Source organism: Entelurus aequoreus, linkage group LG24 (assembly GCF_033978785.1).
Source record: "Entelurus aequoreus isolate RoL-2023_Sb linkage group LG24, RoL_Eaeq_v1.1, whole genome shotgun sequence".
Lineage (NCBI taxonomy): Eukaryota > Metazoa > Chordata > Actinopteri > Syngnathiformes > Syngnathidae > Entelurus > Entelurus aequoreus.
The window spans coordinates 1966271-1974912 of NC_084754.1; the positions used below are offsets into that span (position 1 = coordinate 1966271).

General features: G+C 37.5%; 1 protein-coding gene across 2 annotated transcripts in view; it reads right to left on the reverse strand.

Moving 5' to 3' along the window:
- The window catches only part of LOC133641515 (tumor protein p53-inducible protein 11-like), a 121495-nt gene extending 118982 nt beyond the window's left edge, over positions 1-2513 (reverse strand). For both annotated transcript variants that reach the window (XR_009824293.1, XM_062035297.1), the window contains exon 1: positions 2350-2513. The gene's annotated coding sequence lies outside the window, so the exon portion shown is untranslated. The remainder of the gene's footprint in view (positions 1-2349) is intronic.
- Between the last annotated feature and the right edge of the window lie 6129 nt (positions 2514-8642).

Here is an 8642-nt window from a genome sequence, read left to right on the forward strand (position 1 = left end):
ACATCCGTACGTGACATGACAATCAACAACAAAATAGGAGTGCAAGACAAGAACTAAAACACTACACACAGGAAAACACCAAAAACTTCAAAATAAGTCACGGCGTGATGTGACAGGTGGTGACAGTACACCTACTTTGAGACAAGAGCTATAGTGATGCATGGTTGATTATGGTTTGAATTCATATCCAACAATTGCGAGAACGACTTTTTATTGTCAATATCGGCTGCTGAGTTTAATTTTTCAATGAAAAAAAATGTGCCTTGGCTCAGAAAAGGTTGAAAAACACTGTTTTAAACAATACATTACTAGCTAAGGTTAACCTTTAATTTTATTTTAGGGCGGGGTGTCACAGGGTGGCAGTTAGTATGCACAAAAAAAGCTAACAAGAAGAAATATACAAAAAAGTTGTATTTAATGTGTTAGCCCAGTGTTTTTCAACCACTGTGCCGCGGTGTGCCGTGAGATACAGCCTGGTGTGCCGTGGGAAATTATGGAATTTCACCTATTTGGGCTAAAAATATTTTTTGCAAACCAGTAGTTATAATCCGCAAATAATGTGCCGTTGCTGAGTGTCGGTGTTGTGTAGAGCTCGGCAGAGTCACCATGTTATACTCTTCCATATCAGTGTGTGGCAGCAAGTAGCTAATGTCGTAGATGTCGATGTCGGGAACATGGTTTGTCGTGATCACAATATGCAGACGACAGCTTAAACCACAAATAAACCAAAGGCGATTGCCGCTAAGAAAAGGCATTGAAATAATAAAGGTAAAGTATTGGTATTGTTTATTATCAATAGCGCTATTTCTATTGGTATTCATATTGCTTCATTTTTAATGTAATAATGCTCATTGTCATTTCTGTATTATTTTTTATTTGTTTCACTAACTGCTTATTTGCTATTACTTTTACCATCATATTTGTACATGTCGTATTTGCTGATGTTGCTCTGTTGTTGTTGTGTTTGCTGTTGTTGTTTTTCTCTCTCTGTCTAATCCCCCTCTTGTCCCCACAATTCCCCCCTCTGTCTTCCTTTTTTTTCTCTTTCTAGCCCCTCCTGCTCCGGCCCGGCTGCACCAAATGATAATATAAATACATTTAATAAAGTCAAATACAAATAAGGCAACAAGAGAAGTATCCTACACTTCTCTTTTGTAAAGTAAATCTGAACAGCCGATATGGGCATCTACATCTACTATATGATTTGCCTGAGAAGCTGGCCAGGACATTATAAAAAATAAATAAATAAATAAATAAATTTAAAAAAAAAGAAAAGGCATTGAAGCTTAGGGAATATGCAAAACGAAGCTAAAACTGATCTGGCTGCTAAGTAAACAAAAACAGAATGCTGGACAACAGCAAAGACTTACAGTATGTGGAGCAGCAGACAGCGTCCACAAAGTACATCCATACATGACATGACAATCAACAACAAAATAGGAGTGCAAGACAATAACTAAAACACTACACACAGGAAAACACCAAAAACGTCAAAATAAGTCACGGCGTGATGTGACAGGTGGTGACACTACACCTACTTTGAGACAAGAGCTATAGTGATGCATGGTTGGTTATGGTTTAAAGTCATATCCAACAATTGCGAGAACGACTTTTTATTGTCAATATCGGCTACTGAGTTTAATTTTTTCAATGAAAAAAATGTGCCTTGGCTCAGAAAAGGTTGAAAAACACTGTTTTAAACAATACATTACTAGCTAAGGTTAACCTTTAATTTTATTTTAGGGCGGGGTGTCACAGGGTTGCAGTTAGTATGCACAAAAAAAAAGCTAACAAGAAGAAATCCACAAAAAAGTTGTAGTTGATGTGTTAGTTGATGTGTTAGTTTAACGTAGTGGACCCCGACTTAAACAAGTTGAAAAACTTATTCGGGTGTTACCATTTAGTGGTCAATTGTACGGAATATGTACTTCACTGTGCAACCTACTAATAAAAGTCTCAATCAATCAATCAAAAAACAGTTGACATATATAGTGTAGTTGTACGTATAGCATGTAGTGTACATAGAAGCATGCCTAAAGTGCCTTCTGAGTTATGACCGCATTCCATTTAAGTCTGCCCACCCTTAACTTCACTTCAAAAGTAGCACATACTTTAACGTGAACCGCAACAACATACTCACGGACCTCTTGATCAAAATACAAGATATTTACGTGAAAAAGTCCACGAAGGAATCTCACAAGCTTAAGTGAATCGATCTTATTTTAGCTGGCAGTTACTGTGAGGCGTTCACGGGTTACAAAAACACCGCATAAATCACCGTAAAGTACACCTACGGCGGGAAACTAAAAAAAAAAGAAAGAGGAAAAAAAAGAAAGTATATGAACTTACAGCTGGGAAGACGATGAGAAGCCAGAGTTCCGTGGAAGGAAAAGAGTAGCCCCCTTTAGAACAGACCCACAGTGAGGAGAAACATCGCCGCGCGCCGAGCTTTCACTCAACGCCACACCATGCACGAGCTGCCGCTTACCGTGGCCCATGTAAAAGCGCACGACGGGATTTGAATTTACCGTACTAAATGGAATAATGCCGCCACTACATTTCCGTGCCGCTGCGTGGGCGAGTACTGCGTGACAGCAAATCAAAAGACAGGTGTCGTGTTTAACCGTTAAGTCAAAGTACAGAATGTGTACACTGTTTGAAGGACTTATTCAATTAACTATGGAAAAAGTGCTAGAATATTGTACGCAGGACTAGAGTAGTTCATTATAAAATCATTGAGTAAAACTTCAGAAAAGTAGCTGATTTACTATGCGACTATTGTGACTATTTTTATTGACGCCTTGTTTTAATTTAAATGCTAAAATAGAATAACTCAGGTGGTTGTCTGGACCATTCACTATTACACAGTGTTTTTATTGAGGGCCACATGGCAGTTATGGCAGCCCTTAGAGGGCCATTTGTAACAGTAAACAATATATGAGTATAAAAGTATAAAGAGTTGCCTCATGATATTGTCACACAATGATGGCAGTCACACATAAGAGATACGTGTAGACTGCAATAAGCCCTGCGTTGAGGTGGCGACTTGTCCAGGGTGTAACCCGCCTTCCGCCCGATTGCAGCTGAGATAGGCTACAGCACCACCCGCCGCGACCCCAAAAGGGACAAGCGGTAGAAAATGGATGGATGGATGGAATTAACTATGCATTTCATTATTGTGTGAATGCTCTAAACCAGGGGTCAGCAACCTTTTTGAAAGCAAGAGCTACTTCTTGGGTAGTGATTAATGCGAAGGGCTACCAGTTTGATACACACTTCAATAAATTGCCAGAAATAGCCAATTTGCTCAATTTACCTTTAACTCTATGTTATTATTAATAATTAATGATATTTACACTTATTTGAACGGTTTAAAAGAGGAGAAAACACGAAAAAAAGGACAATTAAATTTTGAAACTTAGTTTATCTTCAATTTCGACTCTTTAAAATTCAAAATTCAACCGAAAAAAAGAAGAGAAAAACTAGCTAATTGGAATCTTTTTGAAAAAATTAAAAAAATAATTCATGGAGCATCATTAGTAATTTTTCCTGATTAAGATTAATTTTAGAATTTTGATGACATGTTTTAAATAGGTTAAAATCCAATCTGCACTTTGTTAGAATATATAACAAATTGGACCAAGCTATATTTCTAACAAAGACAAATCATTATTTCTTCTAGATTTTCCAGAACAAAATTTTTTTAAAAAATTCAAAAGACTTTGAAATAAGATTTAAATTTGATTCTACCGATTTTCTAGATTTGCCAGAATAATTTTTTTGAATTTTAATCATGATAAGTTTGAAGAAATATTTCACAAATATTCTTTATCGACAAAACAGAAGCTAAAATGAAGAATTAAATTAAAAAAATTTATTTATTATTCTTTACAATAAAAAATAAAACATTTACTTGAACATTGATTTAAATTGTCAGGAAAGAAGAGGAAGGAATTTAAAAGGTAAAAACGTATATATGTTTAAAAATCCTAAAATCATTTTTAAGGTTGTATTTTTTCTCTAAAATTGTCTTTCTGAAAGTTATAAGAAGCAAAGTAAAAACAATTATGAATTTATTTAAACAAGTGAAGACCAAGTCTTTAAAATATTTTCTTGGATTTTCAAATTCTATTTGAGTTTTGTCTCTCTTAGAATTAAAAATGTCGGGCAAAGCGAGACCAGCTTGCTAGTAAATAAATACAATTAAAAAATAGAGGCAGCTCACTGGTAAGTGCTGCTATTTGAGCTATTTTTAGAACAGACCAGCGGGCTACTCATCTGGTCCTTACGGGCTACCTGGTGCCCGCGGGCACCGTGTTGGTGACCCCTGCTCTAAAGCATTCACACAAATGTTTTTTCTTCTTCCCCAGCTTTACCTTCCACATTTTCACCCGATTCAAACCGTTCCAACTTCAAACTGTTCAGCCTATTTGGAAATTTCCCAAATTTCCCAGAATTCCAGGTATTCTGGGACATTTTTCCCATTCAAAATGATTGGCCATTTTCTTCAAACTTTCACCATTTCCATATTTTTCAACCAATTCAAACCATTCCACCTTCAACACATTCCACCATTTTGGAAATGCAAACCATCATTTTTCTAAGTTAAAAAAAATTCCAGGATTTTCCGGGATTCCTGCTTTTCCAAAGCCCTATTGCCACCCTTTTTTCGGGCGACTACTGCATCCACATTTTTCAACGCATTTCAACCGTTCCACCATCCAAAAAATCCTCTTAATCAGGACAAAAAACAAAGTTGTTTTTTGAACTGGAAAAATTCCCGGTTTTCCTGAAATTCCAGGAATTCCGTAATACCATTTCTCAATTCAACATGTTACTACTTCAACATTTCTCGACCGATTTGAAAAATTTCAACACCAACCATTTCAACTCATTCCGACCATTCAAGTTTTTTTTACCATTTTTTAAAAAAATTCCCGCTTTTCCCGAAATTCCCAAATTTTGGGGAAATTCCCATTGAAATCAATGGGACATTCTTCAAAGTTCCACAACTCCCACAATTTTCATCCGATTGAAACTGTTCCATCTTCAAAATATTCAGCCTGTTTGGGAATTGCTCTACTTCAACAATTCTAAAAATAATCAACCAATCAAAATTCAAAGAAAACATTATGATTCTAAGAATGTTCTTAGAATTTGGCCACTAGGGGCAACTCTTTGCGCTAACAATCTTTAGGAATAATGCCCCAGACTCCCAACAGATTTGGACTACTTCCTGATGTGGCCCAAATCTGATGTGAAAATATCAGATTTGAAGCACTTTGTCTGGCAAAAACATATCCAATCTGTGTCACTTGAGGCAAAAACAATCAGTCTTGGTGTCCTTGGAGACGTGGACAAACACAGCTCATTAGCATTAGAGCTATAAACATTGTGTTCCCAGTTGGGCACGGGTGTCAAACTCAAGGCCCAGGGTCCACAACCTTTTCTATAGCCCATGAAAGCCTGAAAAAAATATTTTAAACATATGTTTAATGGATTTTTTAAATGTACAGTCCGGAAGTACAATGAAACATATTTTAAATGTGCTTTTTTTTCTCCCCCAAACAAGTAACCTACAAAAAATATATATACAATAAAATTAAAATAATAAACTCCAGAAAAAACCTAAACATTAATCAGTCAAATATACATGCAGATATTGACACAAAGCTCTTGAATGTCCCCAACACGGTGCAGCAATACACAAAAGCAAACAACAGGCTCATCAATGATCTACCTTTTGATTACTTTTCAATCGAGGTTCAATTTGAGAACAACCGTTCAATGTCAGCCTAATTTCCTCCAGTTTGAGAAAAAACAGAACATCTTTAATCCAGCGGGTGTGGCGAGGAGGCGCTGTTGCCTTCCAATTTAGCACAATGAGTCTTCTTGCCAGCAAAGTAGTGACTGCTACAAGATTCTTCTTGGATTTGCTAAGAGAAAATGACTGAGGTGTTAACCCAAGTGGTCCACTTAGAGGATTTGGTACGATTTTTTCGCCAATTACCAAAGACAAAGAGTACTAAAAATGTCAGTCCAATAACTGCACAGTGATGGTCAAAGCCGGGACTTGCATGGTATATTAGATACAACGTATCAGCCTGCATTGAATAAGGCTGTCTAGCACAAATAGAAGAAAGCCCAGAAATGTTAACAGAAAAAAATGTACCGTATTTTTCGGACCATAGGGCGCACCGGATTATAAGGCGCACCGCCGAGGAGCGGGTCTAGTCAGGTCTATTTTCATACATAAGGCACACTATGATGATTTTTTTCTTAATGTGAAACACCTCCTTGTGGTCTACATAACATGTAATGGTGGTTCTTTGCTCAAAATGTTGCATAGATGATGTTTTACTGACCATCTTCAAGTCGCTTTCTGACAGTCGCTTCAGGAGGTTTTGTGCGCGGTCTTATCTACGTGGCTCGCCTTCGACAGCGTCTTCTCCCCGTCATCTTTGTTGTAGCGGTGTAGCGTGCAAGGACGGGAGTGGAAGAAGTGTCAAAAGATGGAGCTAACTGTTTTAAAGGCCTACTGAAATGAATTTTGTTTATTTAAACGGGGATAGCAGATCCATTCTATGTGTCATACTTGATCATTTCGCGATATTGCCATATTTTTCCTGGAAGGATTTAGTAGAGAACATCGACGATAAAGTTCGCAACTTTTGCTCGCTGATAAAAAAAAAGCCTTGCCTGTACCGAAAGTAGCGTGACGTCACAGGTTGAAAGGCTCCTCACATCTCCCCATTGTTTACACCAGCAGCGAGAGCGATTCAGACCGAGAAAGCAACGATTACCCCATTAATTTGAGCGAGGATGAAAGATTCGTGGATGAGGAACGTGAGAGTGAAGGACTAGAATGCAGTGCAGGACGTATCTTTTTTCGCTCTGACCGTAACTTAGCTACAAGGGTCATTGGATTCCACACTTTCTCCTTTTTCTATTGTGGATCACGGATTTGTATTTTAAACCACCTGGGATACTATATCCTCTTGAAAATGAGAGTCGAGAACGCGAAATGGACATTCACAGTGACTTTTATCTCCACGACAATACATCGGCGAAGCTCTTTAGCTACGGAGCTAAGGTGATAGCATTGTGCTTAAATGCAGATATAAACAAAATAAATAAATCCCTGACTGGAAGGATAGACAGAAGATCAACAATACTATTAAACCATGGACATGTAACTACACGGTTAATGCTTTCCAGGCTGGCGAAGGTTAACAATACTGTTGCTAACGACGCCATTGAAGCCAACTTAGCAACTGGACCTCACAGAGCTATGATAAAACATTAGCTATCCACCTACGCCAGCCAGCCCTCATCTGCTCATCAACACCCGTGCTCACCTGCGTTCCAGCGATCGACGGTGCGACGAAGGACTTCACCCGATCACAGATGCGGTCACAGATGTGGTCGGCGAGACGGAGGAAGTTAAGGTGAGTTCGGCGACTAGAGCGTCTGCTATCCATCTCTGTCCTCCTGGTTATGTTGCTGCAGCCAGCCGCTAATACACCGATCCCACCTACAACTTTCTTCTTTGCAGTCTCCATTGTTCATTAAACAAATTGCAAAAGATTCACCAACACAGATGTCCAGAATACTGTGGAATTATGAAATAAAAACAGAGTTTTTTGTATAGGATTCAATGTGTCCGCATACTTCCCGTTTCAACGATTGACGTCACGCGCAAACGTCATCATACATAGACATTTTCAAGCGGAAGTTTAGCGGGAAATTTAAAATGTCACTTTATAAGTTAACCCGGCCGTATTGGCATGTGTTGCAATGTTAAGATTTCATCATTGATATATAAACTATCAGACTGCGTGGTCGCTAGTAGTGGCTTTCAGTAGGCCTTTAAGTGCGCCTTATAGTTCGAAAAATACGGTAACTAACAAAATGTGGGATCATTTATGTCAGTGATGTTCCTCATTGTAAAGTTCATGCAAATAGTAAATTCATCCATATGATGATGAAGGGGGTTTACTAGGGATGTCGGCCTGCCGATATTATCGGCCGATAAATGCGTTAAAATGTAATATCGGAAATGATCGGTATCGGTTTTTTTATTATCTGTATCGTTTTTTTTTGTGTTTGTTTTTTTAATTTTTTTTTTATTAAATCAACATAAAAAACACAAGATACACTTACAATTAGTGCACCAACCCAAAAAACCTCCCTCCCCCCATTTCTTTCTGTTATCAATATTCTGGTTCCTACATTATATATCAATATATATCAATACAGTCTGCAAGGAATACAGTCCGTAAGCACACATGATTGTGCGTGCTGCTGCTCCACTAATAGTACTAACCTTTAACAGTTAATTTTATTCATTTTCATTCATTACTAGTTTCTATGTAACTGTTTTTATATTGTTTTACTTTCTTTTTTATTCAAGAAAATGTTTTTAATTTAGTTATCTTATTTTATAATTTTTTTTAAAAAGTACCTTATCTTCACCATACCTGGTTGTCCAAATTAGGCATAATAATGTGTTAATTCCACGACTGCATATATCGGTTGATATCGGTATCGGTTGATATCGGTATCGGTAATTAAAGAGTTGGACAATATCGGAATATCGGCAAAAAGCCATTATCGGACATCCCTAGTGTTTACAAGACATT